This window comes from Lagopus muta, chromosome 1 (genome assembly GCF_023343835.1).
Source record: "Lagopus muta isolate bLagMut1 chromosome 1, bLagMut1 primary, whole genome shotgun sequence".
NCBI lineage: Eukaryota > Metazoa > Chordata > Aves > Galliformes > Phasianidae > Lagopus > Lagopus muta.
In genome coordinates, this window is record NC_064433.1 from 112,956,329 (window position 1) to 112,970,953 (window position 14,625).

Genomic DNA, 14,625 nt, shown 5'->3' on the forward strand with positions numbered 1-14,625 from the left:
CTGCAAGTGAGACTGAAGAGAGTTGGAACTAGGGGAATTCCCAAAAATAAAAATAAGGAGATCAGGTATTGACACTGGATCTGAAAGACTAGGCAGCTTGCAAAGTACATGAAACTTCACAGCAGTAAAAGAGATATGAGCATAGAGAATAACAGAGCACTGTGCTTTTGTAGAAAAGGAGTATAGTTTAATTGTGGACATAGATAAGAAAGGAAAAAATGGTCTGCATAACATAAAGAAGTTGAAGAATAGACCAGGGAGACTTCCTTCTTCAAACAAAGGAAAGTTCCTGATCTAAATGATGAGTCAAAAATGATAAAGTGATAAAGAAGCAGAAATGGAAAATGCATGCCAGCTTTATATTGTTTAGTCTTATTTCCCCTCCTGCTTGTTAATTTTGATCACTAGACGAAGGTTCTAAGCCTGTTTGCTTGTGGGCATCCTTGAGAACAGAGCCATAAACCCTGAAATCTAAAAGTGAAAAATATTGCACTGTAGTTGAAAAGTTGAAAAGAGTAAAGAATCTCTGACTCAACACAGTTGGTAAGAAAAAGAAAGATAGTGCATTTTTTTCATTTCCATTATGGAGTAAAATACATGCTTATGCTCACAAAAGGCTGTACAGGAAACAGAGTAAGAAAATGTTATCTACTGAAACTGAGTGTTATGGACATTCCTGTCAAGTATTTCAAGGCTTAAAATCATTACTGGATTAATGTCTGCCTTGGGAGCTTTATTACATTTTGCTTAGCAGGCTTTGTCCTCAATTGGCTTTTTGTCACTTTTATATTTGTTCACACGTTTGACATAGGATGATTTCAAACAGTTAACATGGTGTCTCATGACATGAAGGCTGTCTCAGGAGATTTTCAGAGAGGTGACAAATTATCCAGTGGTACACCTGCTTTTCAGTTGCTCAAGCCCAGCATAATCTAGAACTGATACGTGTGAAAACAGAGCAGTGGGGATAACACTTTTCGTGTGAGAGTTTTTCAGATTAGGTTTTTTTTTTCTTCAAAATTTTGTTTGGTGTTCAATTTTCAAAATTGTCCAAAACCTCTGTTTTGATACTCATACAGCCAAGGAATACTATCCTCTCATCTGTAAATGTGAAAGAGTTAGTATGTCTTCTATAAAGCATTGTGGCAACTGTAGTTCAGTATTTGCTTTAATGGTGATTATTTCCTGTCCTTTTCTATCTGGCTTCTGAAGGAAGTTGGCCTCTAACACCACTTAAGCAGAAATAGTTTGTAAATCTTCCTCCCAACTGCTTTGTGAGTGCTCTTGATAATAGGTGCTGTTGATGTGAATTGTTGTTATTATCATCAGTGACTCATTAATCCATTGGTTACTGATCTGTTAAGTCTTTTTCATTTTACATGATAGGACTATAGATTGTGTTGCAGCCTGCATTTCACGGCCTCCATTAAAAGTTTAATGAAATATACATCATTTTGCAAGGAAATCAAGATGCACGGGATGAATATATATGGGTTTGGATTTTAACTCCCTCTTTTTGATTCTCTGTTTAGATATGGATAGTTTCTATTAATCATAGAAAAGAAACAAACCAAACTAGTCAATGAACCAACCAACCACAAGAACAACAAAATCAAAATTTTGTTGTTAAATAAAAATCTCCCAACCCAGTAAGTCCAAAGGGCAGATCTTTTTTTTTTTTTTTTTTTTTTTTTTTTTTCCCCACTAACTGTGGAGGGGTTGTAAAAGACCAGCCAAGATGCAACAAGTAGCTTATACATGCCAAAAATTAGGCAGGGAATTTGATTCTAAATACTTGACTTCGAAAATATACTCAGCTCAATTCCCAAGCCATCTTTTCTCATCAAATAATTAAATACTGAAGGAAAATAAAAATCAAACTCTCATTAGTAATGAAAAGTCACCTTGGATAGCAAAATATTTGCCCAGAAGAAACTTCCAAGTTTTATGTTACCACCTGTGAAAACAGGGGCAGCTTATACAGGAATACAAAACAACCCTAGCAGAATCAGCGAGAGCAGCTGAAATTAAGCTGTACAGAATAAGCAAACAGGGCAGGAAACCCTCTGTAAGGATCACAAATTTCAGAAGGAGAGAGTAGCCCCAGTCTGGAACTTAACCCACTGTGATACGTGAGCTGGATGGTCCTATTTTAGGAATCTACCTGGTTATTAAACACCAGCAAGGCAAAAGCAAATTGGGATGAAAGCAATTAGTTCTGAGAAGTTAGCAAAAAATTTCAAATAAGCACAGCCTATTTGCAGTATTTACTGTTTGTTGTAAGTACACTTTAATAATAGGGTAATTTTTTTCTTCCACTGAATTTACCAATTGATGGTAAAAACAGCCCTGTAAAAGTCATCCAGGCAAAATAACGAATGGGAACAATAATTCTTCCTGAGTAGATTTTCTAAATGAAGACTCCCTGCAAAAGGGCTGAGAATGGTTGCCTTAGCTAATGGTCCTTCCTTGTTTGTTTTTAATCTTTAAAGCACATATGGTTTTGCAGTGTTGCAGCTGCTAAATTGTGTATTTATATTGGACATAAAGTTCTCAGTCTCTCTCTCGTGTGCACACATACAGATAGATATATAGATAGGTTTATCAAACAAATTATTTGTGAAAGCAATGGTACAGTTGGGAAAAAAACAGTGTTACTATTTCTTGAATATCAGGCATTTATGTGTACACAGGCACACAAAAAGATTGTATGTAAATATACCTCTTCAACTTCACAGGTGCCCTTTTTTACTCACGGACAGTGTTAGGCCTGTGATAGTCTGACCATTATGCTGCCACAGCAGTAGATACCTTCAAGCAAATTAGAATTTGCTGGACCTAATTCGCAAAATTTAGAATATGGTATTTTGGGTGTAAAATGACACGGAGCTGATGGTAATAAGCCTTTCACTTTCAAATATGCTTTTTTTGCTGCAAATAAACAGTACTGACGTGCTTACAGCATTTCTCAAATCATTTATTGTGTTGGTGACCCTTGCTCACAGTTTTGAAAGCATAATTCTTAAAGACATATCTCTAATAAATTTACTTCTAGATGACTCACAAGTTAGGAATATCCAAGGGGCCCCAATATTAGTGTTATGTCCATACCCCACAGAATTTCAGTCTAAGCTGAGCCCCTATTCTCTGAAGTGTTTTTGTATAGCTCTATAAATATTAGCATTCTTTGTCTAAAGTATGAAATAATTATTTTAGTTATTATTTAGGGCTGCCTATAATGGGTTAGTCTGGCCAAACCACTGTAAGTATCTACAAGTGAAGCAGACCACCCAGTAGTTAGAAATGCTTGTATCCCAAAGGGGAGCGTAAGAATACTAACTCAAAAGGAGATGGTGACACTGAGGAGAAAACCACTCTCCTATTAGAATTTAATTTTACAAGATATGTTCCATTTCTCAAAGTTGATTTCACTGAACATATTAATAGGGAAAATGCTTCTTAACTTTTCTGTGTGAGTAATCTAAACCAATCAGGGCTGAGCAGTCCATGATAACCACAGAATCATAGTCCCAAGGAATGGATGCAGACAAACATCTTCATAAAAAGCCACGAGGGAATAGAGGACTCAAGTATTTCTGTGGTCATTGATTTCTTGGCTTCTCTGCTTAGACTGCAAGGAATAGTGCTTATTACTGTAAACCATACTGCTAACGTGGGAAATGCCACTAATTCCTTTCTGTCCTGAAAGGCAAATTAACATCAGAGCACAAGTCTTTCAGGGACTTTTGAGTCCCTTGCCTCATTTGGACTTTTTCTGTGTAGAAGAAAAATCTAACTATTAGTTCTCTGAGAGGCTTATTTGTAAGGAGGTATTTAAAATCACAGTGGGAATAAAAATCTCCGTCGTGGTTTGTGTGGAACTGCTGCGGGATAATGAGCTGTGTTACATCGCTTGACAAGGCTTTGAGCATATCCATATTAGATGGATAGACTATGATACTTACTTTAGTCCCATGGACATATATCCTGTCCCATAGACAGGAAAATATGTTCATAGAAAATGCTAGTTTTAGAAAGTAGCTAGCAAGGCCTCGTTGCAGGGCAACAAAACTTCAGAGGTCATCTTGTGCTGTGTACAAAGCAGTCTTAATCCCGAGCTCCCAAATTTGGGTAGGATAGGCAGAGGAAGTCTGCCTGAAAACTCTGTCATACTGAGGACAAAGACTGTTTCTTAGGATTATCAGAGTAAAGAAAATGCTTTTCTGCACAAATCCCTTCCAGTTTACAGAGCTCCTAGAACTCCTCTCTAAGATTTGTATAGATGCCAGCTGTGAGAGATGGCTGGAACAAAGCTGATTCTTTTTTTAACTCTTTTCTCAAGTTGCCTGTTTATTTTGTAGCAGATATCACCTTCTGGAAAAGTCTTTATAGATACAAATAATTGTAATTTCTTCTCCAGATTTCTAAGAGAAGATATTTTTGAGGGGAAGGAATAAGGAGAAATAGAGAAAGAACTTAAAGCAAAGAAGTCAAATTGTCAACAGATAGAATGTTTAAAATGTTGTTTGCCTTTAGTGGTGTTTATTTTATTATGTAATTTCTTTACTGTTGCTGATCTTGGCAAAGTTTTTATAAGTAGTCTGTAAATTTTTGTGTACTTAACCCACGACCCTTTGATTATTGGTTGCTTTCTATTTTTCCCAAGCACTGATTTATATTCCCTTCTTCCCTTTCTCTTTCTCACTTGCTTTTTCCTAGTGCACTGGGATTATTTATGGCTCACTGGATAATTTCAGAGAGTTTTTGGGATTTTGCAGCTGGTTCCTAGACTCAATTACCTCAGTCTTACCATGCAGAGCTTTTGATATTAAATAGGATTGACTTTAGATGTATTGAATTCCCATCACTTGTAGAGACATCCAGCAAATAAATTCCAGCATTTCTGAGAATTGGAGAGAAGCTGTTCTTAGTCCCCTGCTAAGCTCTCTAGTTTGGAAAATAGATTTTTTTCAAATGTCTGGCAACCAAAGATATCTTCTGTGAGACAGAGTTGATAATATACATTCATATAAAAATTACAGTGATCAAGGAACACTAAAAAATACTCATCTGTAAGTGGGGCTCAAACTTGCTGTACTCTGGTTATATTCCTCTAAACATAGATAGCTAACATGGTACTGATACAAGCCACATTCAGTCATTGTCTTCAGCAATAGCATACCCAGACTTCTGCTTGACCGTTTTTATGTTAAATCCTTTAGACACCAGGTTTGTCAGGTGAAGTAAAGTTTTCTTGCCTACTCATTGGACTCATGGCTTTCAGTGCCTAAGTAAATAGTAAAAACTCAACTGATGAAAAATTAAACTACAATTACTGCTAGTTCAGTCTGACATAATGCTTCTCCCTTAGCTTTCAGCTCTACCTAGTCCTAAATCCTTGTTTTCTGTGCACATTTTTCTCAACATGTAATTGGGCTTTAGTTTATGACAAGCAATACTACACAGCAATTTTATATGAATCTTGTCATGTGTGAAATATGAATATTGTAGATGATGACAGTGAAATTTGAAATATCTTGCAAGGAAAAATGGAAAAATCCTCCTAGCCCGTTTTTTTCCCTCAAGTGGACATGATATTTAAAAAGACCCTTGGCTTATAGTAGAGAGAAATGGAGTCTATTTGTGCCAGATCTGCCTAGCAATGATAGCAGCTTCTTCCTTTTTTCTGTGCCAATGCACTTGACTTTAGGTGAAGTACCCGTATCTAATGAAGCATTTCATTAGTCACTCCAGGCATAGGTTTTATAATGCTATTGCCAGAAAAGGTACAGATGTCTTCCTCGTGTGGATGCTTGACCATGGTGGAAGTTGTACAGATCAAATCCGTATCTTCCAAAGTAAATGAAAAAAACACAGGATTGCGTTAAGTTGCATTACCATTAGTGATTTAGGGAAAGAGGATTTTGCATATCACAAGCATTTTTTCTGATCTATCAAGCAAATGAACTTTCTTTAGAGCTAGGCCTAAAAATATCAGTGGAGTAGCAAATAAACATTCACAGTAAACTACAGTTGAAAACTCTGTCTGTCTAGTATCTCTAGAATAATACTAATAACAGCTGCTCTTATTTTCAGCCTGAACTTTAAGAAAAGATTACAATACTGATTTCAGGTAAATAAACTTGACTCTTCTGTTCACTGACGCGCTTGCAGTTTGCTTAAATTCCATTGCAGACAGTTGTAATATTCATATATTCATGTACAAACTGTAGTATTTTGGTGAGAGGGACAAGTCATAAAACATTTTGATTTTGCAACAGTCTAGACTGAGTGCTTTTGAAGTTTACACTTGAAAGAGAGGAGCAAACTTTAGTCTGTTTTGTGAATTTGTTTAACAGCTTGAAGGTCATATCCCAGAAAAAAAAATCATCGCCCATTCAGTGGTCTGGATGATTTGATTTTTTTTATTATTATTATTGGTGAGGCATTGGAGTGTTAAATGAAAAACCCACAGCTTGAGGCAAGAGGGAGAAAGTCTTGGCTGTAGGAGGAGAGAACTCTTTAATTATACTAGAAATGGCTCCCAAGGAAAAACTGACCAAGAATTGTTCTGTGCAGTACAGCAAAGTTCTTTAACAAGGTTACAAATCAAAAAAATGACTCCTCTTAATCATCACCATGAGTATTGATCGCTTATGAAATTTAGAGACCCTGTGGCCATCTCTAATAAGACAGCCTGAGGTCATTGTTTTCCAATTGTCTTTCTACCCCTATTTAAAACTTTATAAACACTGTATTATTCTTCATAGAAAATTAGATGAGCCTCATCTGAAATGTCCGTATGCAGTTCTGCAGCCATTCTCATTTTCTCACATGCATATGTATAAATGCACTTCATCTCTGGCTTCACAGTCTTGTATTTCTAAAAACAATAGAGATATACACGTGTGAATGCATATATGCCTATATGTATATACGCATACATGTATGTGCGTATTCATGTTATTTATGTTTGGCCTTTTTTTTTTTTTTTTTCATTTTCACATTTAATGTGATAAAGACTCCAAGTATAAACACTGTCTGGATGTATTTTGTTGGATAGTCATAACAATTTAATTATGAGGAATTGTTGCCAGAATATGGGATATGATTTCCACATGTTCAAGCAACAGGATTGCAGTCTTGTATTTAAAAGGGTTCTAAACAATTAGAATGCAGTCCACGCAGGTAATTTTGTATCCAACTCCTCTTTAAGTACCAACTTAAAGAGGTTGGAAGTGATAAGAAGAAAGCAGAGTGAAGCTCTTCCTGTTCAGTGCTGTGTCAGAAGTCTGTTGCATCTGTGTGCCTTACTGTGTGCCTACTTTGCAGAGAAATTTCACAACTCTAATGATAAATAAACTGGAGGAATAACTTGCTGGATAACACCTATGAGAATTCTGGGAGGTGGAACTAGCACTTGCCAACCAAAACTTCATTCTTCTTGGCATTGTGACTTCCAGCTCACAACTTCCTCACAATGGCCCAAATTCAGAAATATCTTCCCTGTGGCCTAAGAACCAGAAGTGGTACTCCTGCCTTGGAATGGAATCAAAATGAGGTATACCTTAATATTCTGTGTTTTTTAAATTATTATTTTTTGCTTGTTTACTATGGGTTAAATTCAGCTAGAACTCTGCATCCTGAAATACTAAATGAACTGACTTGAATCCTGCAATTGCAGTGGATTGTTCATACAAGCCTGTTGGATGATTCCTCTGTTAAATCAATGCTCTTTCCCTTGCCTTTGTAGTCTTTGTGCTTATGGTTCACAGCTGAGTAATACTTTTTATCTTTTCATGAACAGCTATGACAATTGGAGTATTCATGTTGTAGCTCACTGTGCAATGTCTTTGTTGACATTATAAATGGACAAGCTGTTATTCCAAAGCATTTTTTATATCAAGTAATATGAGTCACTTTTCTTAAAACAGGAGCTCTGCCTTCTGAAGACAGACATTCTTCTTTATGAGAATTTGTCAGAATATACCTGTGAAAACTGATGCTAAACTGGATTTCAGATGCAGCAATGTTTCTCACCCAAAATGACAATGTTTCATGGCAAACTTTTATCTTCTCTTTAGTTTTCAGCCAGAATGCTTTAGCTTCTAAAATTATTTGTGACAAACAGTAACAGTCTGAGTGATACGTTCTCAGTGACATACTATGTTCCTTCAATAAATCTACTCAGACAGAAGCCTTCTGCAGGAAGGACTGGGTCTGTTTGGGGAAAGAAGGCTTCTGGGTCTGGAGAAGAGGGGACTGGAAGGAACTTGGAGGCTGTACTCGGTAAGGAGCTGGGAAATTCAATTAAGCAGACAGACAGGTCTCTGACGTGACAGAGAGAGAAATTTTTAAAGGCTAAGAGGGGAGAGAGTAGAGTTTGATGTAACTCAAAAAGCTACTCACTTGGCTGAAAGCAAGCCTGAAAGCAAACACCTACTCTATAGGGACCCAGCAAGCAAGGCAGAAAGCTGTTTATAAGTCTTTTTGTAGTTGGTTTGTCTCTAGACAGATCCATCTGGACGTTCTGGCTGACAGGAGGTCCCATTACACAGGGTTTGATCAGTTCTAAATCTTTTCAGAAACCTACTGTGAATGAGAAAGTGCTTTGCATCAGATACTGGTTATAATGGTTCTAACACTTCTGCTTGTTTAACAAAACCCTTTTGTTCTTCCTTATTTGCTGGCAGTGCTGTGTTGCTGTAGTAAACAGCTGCTGTGTAGTACACAGCCTAAACTACCAGTGCAATCACCACTGGGTAGTACATGTACATTACTCAGCCTCCCTGTGTCAGTACGGATAGTTCTGTCTGAAAATCTGAACTGGAAGCAGTTGTTCTGTGGTTCCACTGATACTGTGATCAGACCCTTTTAATCTATAAAAACATGATTGCATACTTTCTGTCTTTCTTTCTTTAGGAAAAAAAAAGCTCGTTTTTATCACTCCATAATTTATTTTGTTACTAGACATAAAACAGATTTGGTTTCTGTAATCTCTAAGGAAGCAGTGAATATGCAGTTCGGAAGTACAGACAGCATGAGTTTAGACAGCATGAGTTTAGACATAGTGTAGACATTCAGGATGCTGCTTAGCCTCTTTTAGACTGTCAGGCACCAAATTCAAGTGTAAATCAGCACAGAAATGTCATCATCGTTAGGAAGCAGGATTTTTGTCTAGCCTTTCCTCCATAAATTGCAAAGGTGCTTCTTGTTCAACAGTCTTAAAGCTCTCTTGCTTTTAAAGTCTCTTGTTTATTTGTTTAGCTTTCATATCACACAGTAGAAGATGAATCTTAGTAAGAAATAAAAAGTTTAAACTTCCTGGCTACCTGGGTGGCTAGTGATGATGGTGTCCCATGCTTTTGCAAAGATTAACGTTCTGTATTTTCACACACAATGGATTTCTATCTGGAGCAATTTCCCTCACATGGTTATTCTGTAAGCAACACAATAGTAGATTGTATGTTTATAACGGAAATGGCTGTTCTTGTCTTAATTGCGTTTCACTGTTCCATGTTCCAGAGGAGAAATTGGGCAGTGGTCATATGTTGTTTGTTATGTGTTAGTTGCAAATAGTAATATTTTTTTTTGAGTTATGCATAGATTTTTTGTACTTTTTGTGTCGCTGTATGAAATACAGATTGTCTGTGAGGGCTGTTGCTGTTAATGTAAGTAAGCAAGCACAACATTTTAATTCACTAGTATATCTGTGACTCTTTAAATTGGGCCTACATTTGGAATATGTATTGGGCCTGGTGGAATATATATTGCTTGTTAGTTGCAGGAGAAGCTTTATGTTGGATTGTGTGTTAGGCAAACTTCCCTGTGTTCTTCTATACCAGTACCTGAAATCTCACCAGCTCACTTGCACCTGATCGGTCGTTGGTGGACCTGGGAGATAGTTTAAGAAAACCTTAAACACCCTTCCCCAGCCTCAAAATAAATAAAATGACTCAAAATTACCACTTTTAGTAGCACCGGAGTAGAGGAATCAGTGTTCTCTTCACAATCAGATCTCATTCCTTCTTCCTGAATATGAAAAACAACTTTTCACATCATCATATTTTCTCTAGAGATTATTAGCGGCCTTAATGAAATGCTCCCATTCCCAAAAGGAGCACAGAGCCTTTTGTATTCTACTTCCCTTCTGCCCTCACCCAAGATTTGCCTCAACAGCAGGAGACTGACCTAGCTTTGCGCTGCAAGGCTCCTGGTCTCTCAAAGGAAAAGTAAGCACTCTTCATTGAGGCCAACTGTTCCCCAGATTGTCTTTTTGTTTCCCCACATTGTCCCTGAGAACACAACTCCAGTCAAACAAATTATGCTGGTGTATGAATATGGCTACTGTTATTTAATCTTTGCATCACTCCTTTTCTTATTAATCTGGTAGAATGATGAAATTGACTCTGCCCTGTAGATGCTCTGTGTCTGACCACAACAGCAACGCAGACACGTGCACACTACAATGCCATTCATATGTTATCACATTAAAACTGCCACACTGCTGCGTTGCTTCCTTTTTAGAATCAGAAGATTTAAATGTTTACTTCACTACAGTGGCAGCATCATAACTCCAAATTTTAGCAATGACTCTAGCAGATTTCTTAACATCAATGAATAAGTCGGATAAATGAATTCTTACTGAAATGGACAAAGGCACTTGGGTGCCTTCATTGTTGGTATGCAGGTTTGTGGCAGCCTGAATTCCCTTTTCACTTAATTCTCCTCTTATATGGACAGTGGAAGTGTAAGAGAGGATGGAGTTTCTTTTCTTGCAAAGCAGTTGCTCTTCAGACCTTTGGTTTTAAGCAGAGTTGAAATTCCTGATGGCCTGCTACTGCATTTATCCTCCTGAATGACAGATGAAGGTCTCATCCCTACTGTTTTCCTTAGGGCGTAAATCTACCAGGCTAGTAAAGCCAGGACATATTTTTGACTATAAATTACAAGATTTAGAATTTGAATCCATTCACTTTGTGAACATATAAGTTCCATAATAAGAGTCTTTTCCTGTGTGGAATGTACTCCTAGTTTTTTATGCGTGTGTGGCTAAAGGACAGAGATATGCTGGTTACTTTTTCCTCTTTCTACCTTGAAAGGTGTCAGATGGTTTACTCTTATTTTCTGCGTGCTTTCATGTACGGATATCACCCCCTGGTATGCAAAGGGTGAGAAAAGAGGGGCTGTACCTTTCTCTCCTGTGAGTACTGCTCATGCAAGAGGATGCAGAACACAGATGCTGCCAACGGCTAGATCCAAAATTACTTATTTATTTTTTTTCCCCAAGAGTACCTACAGAACCAGAATGCAGATTAAATCATGGTTTCTGCCTCATTGGATAGCACAGCAGCATTTCCTCAAATCGGTAGCTGTTGTGCTGCAGTATGACAAATGCTGCAGAGTTCCTCCAGCAGCTTCCACATCTACAGAGTCCCTCACAGCCAAGGCTGCAGCTTCATAGCAAACACTTGAGTCTTGCTTTCAACAAATTTCCACATTGATGGCTCTTCTCCTTTGCCTGTATTTCCTTGGAGTACCTTCTTTGCAGAAATGCCCCATGATGACTCATATGCTTCTTATTGATAGTACATATGTATGTAAATATGTATGATTGGGAAAAATACATCTGGAGAGTAGAAGAAGAGATTGCATTTTTTATACTTTCAGTGTCTTCTTCCTTCCCACTCACAAGACATGATTTCCTGCAGGTTTCTGCAGAAAATTGAGCTGCAGAGCACTGGCTGGAAGGCTGATTGGAACAGAGCTTCCACAAGCACCATGACCATATTGGTAGCAACATGCAGTGAGTTAAAGACATCTAGGGCTAAGTCCTTGCTCCACTCTGTTCAAGTGCTTCCAGTCTACTTTTGTGTGAAGAACTCATTCATGTGAAATGAGCTTCTTCACTCTTCTGGTTATGCTAACAGCTGTACTAACTGTGCCTTATTTATGCTAGCTACTATGTTAGGTTATCACTGGATACCATAATGTGATGGTAGATCAGATCTGCAATGAAATAAAACATGCTCTGGTCATAACGTGAGTGTAGGCGAATAAGATTAAGTTGTAATTATTTCTCTATTTCTAGTTCTTTGTGAAAAATTTTTGCTTTTTTTGGTTAGCTCTTCATCTACAATTATACATTTGCAAAAAGAGATGGCTGCAAATATGCCAAATGTGTCTACTTTGGGCAGTTGTTTAGACAATTTTACCGCAAATTTAGTTCTCACAGTTAAATGTGCAGTAAAGTGATCAGAGTGGTGGTGATCATTGTATATAGTAAATGTCTAGACTTTCAAGCCTTACAAAACCAATTTATTTTTAGCAAGAAAGATGCAAAGAGACTCCTCATAAATTCACATGAACAAAATAGTGTTATCTGAGAGGATATTTGTTTCTTTAATTGAGTGTATAAGTGTTTCATAGCGTTATCAATTTTCTCACCTTCTTCTCTATCATGAAATTTAATCAGTTTCCCTGCTTTACTGCTTATGCTTTCTCCTATAAATGGAAAGTCCTCATTAATGAGAACCCATTTTGTCCTTCTGAGTTATGAAACCACATGACGGATGACTCTTAAAGTCTTCATTGCAAGGTTTGCACAGGGATCTTATTGATAATAAGATTAAATCACAGCTTATTTAAAGCATTAGCAGAAAAACAATGGATCCTGTTGACCTAAGGCAGAATGTATGGACAAAAAATCCTTTAAGGATGCTTCAGAATTATAATCATCCATCCTTATTAACACATAGATAGAATCAACAAAATTGGAAGATTCTTTATCCAAGCAGATATGTAGGTTTACTATCATCACTCACATACTTCTATACATCTGCCTGGTCTGTTCATTACCTCAAATCAAGGTTGCAGTAGAATTTCTGTGGTTGTAATTCCTCTGTCAGTGCCTGGCACCCCTGGAGACCTTGTGCCTCTGCAGCTCTTCCTCAGAACCAGGACAGTACATGAATTTAATGACAGCCTTTCTGGTCAGAATGACTGTGCTTATGACTGTAGTGTGTTACAGGTCTAAAGCCAGGGAGCTGAGGTTGAGCACCATGTACATCTCTGGATGTCTGCAAGCGGTGGTTTATGGTGATGGCAGGATGTAAAATGACTAGAAAATAATCTTTATTCTCCCCGTTTGACTTGAGTGTGGTTTTTATTTGTTTTCCTAATTTCTATTGAAAATTATTTGAGGGCAAGAAGAGGATAACAGTAACTATGTATCAGCAAGGATCTTAATGAGACATTGTAGCAAATGATTTCACGACACATGATAAATTGATTAAAATGAGAAATACTAAATGTGGCGTTAGAATATAGAAGTTAGTCTGAACATATATCTAGGCCTGAAGAGTTGAGTTCATTATGTTTTCAAGTTAAGTGCTCATGTGAATTGTAGAAATAGCACAGTGACTTCTCCAAACATGTTTTGAGTTGCTGTGATTTCTTTACATTTTATTTTTGGAATTACAACATAATGGCTTCTTTCGCATGTATGTATGACCTTGGGTTATGTTTTTGTTTATTTTGTTAATTGATGAAACATCTTTTAAACTTGTGTTACTTTTGTATGTTGTCACATATTGCAGTTCACACCATGTAGAAAAGACTTACTTGTGAAGGACACATGCTTTAGGAGGCTGGCTCAACCAGTGTTAAAGCCAAAATATTTTTGCCTGTTTTGTAACATCTTTGGAAAAATAAAAATAAAAATAAAGATGATACTAATGATTCAAGATTCCCATTAAGTGAGCCTTAAGATTTGCTTCAAATTAACTACCCCTGGTCTGTATCTTAGTGAACAAGAAAGTTAATTCCAGGAATACCCATTGAGTCTAATTGATGAAAAGGTGCTGCATTCACAGTCCATGTTGACTGTGAAAGACTGTGAAAGACTGTGAAAGATTCTTCCTTTCTTTTTGCATAAGAGTGATGCCAGTTAAAATATTTTGCATATCAAAATTAAAATCCTACTACATTAAACAATGCTGTAGTCCATTAGGCCAGAGAAAGAATGTGTAAGTAATTTTATTTCCACATAATTCCTCTGGATTTCTGTTGGCATTAACTGGATAGGATTTAGTCACTGAGGATGAAGCACAGATTTTGCATTATTTTCAAGCTACTAATTTTACTCTTACTTGACTAGCTAAAAATATTTTTTAAAAAAATCACTATTTATTATCATATAACAAAATATTCTCATCCCAGCATGTCTGAGGATTGTGCTTGTTTACTTAAATTAAAACAATTTATCTCAATACACCTGCAAAAAAATTAAAGGTTCATTATCTCTGGGTAATTCTGAGAAAATAGGAGAGAGAAAGTGGCTGGGCTCCTTTATACCCACCTTCACTGAATGTTATTTCTGATTTCACAGCTCCGTATTCTATAATTTTAAGAAAATATCTCTTCAGGGCTTAAGATAACTTGTAGACTTAATAAAAAGTGTCACTATAGTTGCTGTTACTTTACAAATATAAATGGTGACCTATATATTTATTTGTATTATTCAAAGAATCCATTGAATGGATAAACATCTCTTCCTTCACCTTTATGTGTAAATATCTTTTTTCTTTTTCTTGGAGTACCTTGGGATGAGTGAATACATCTAAG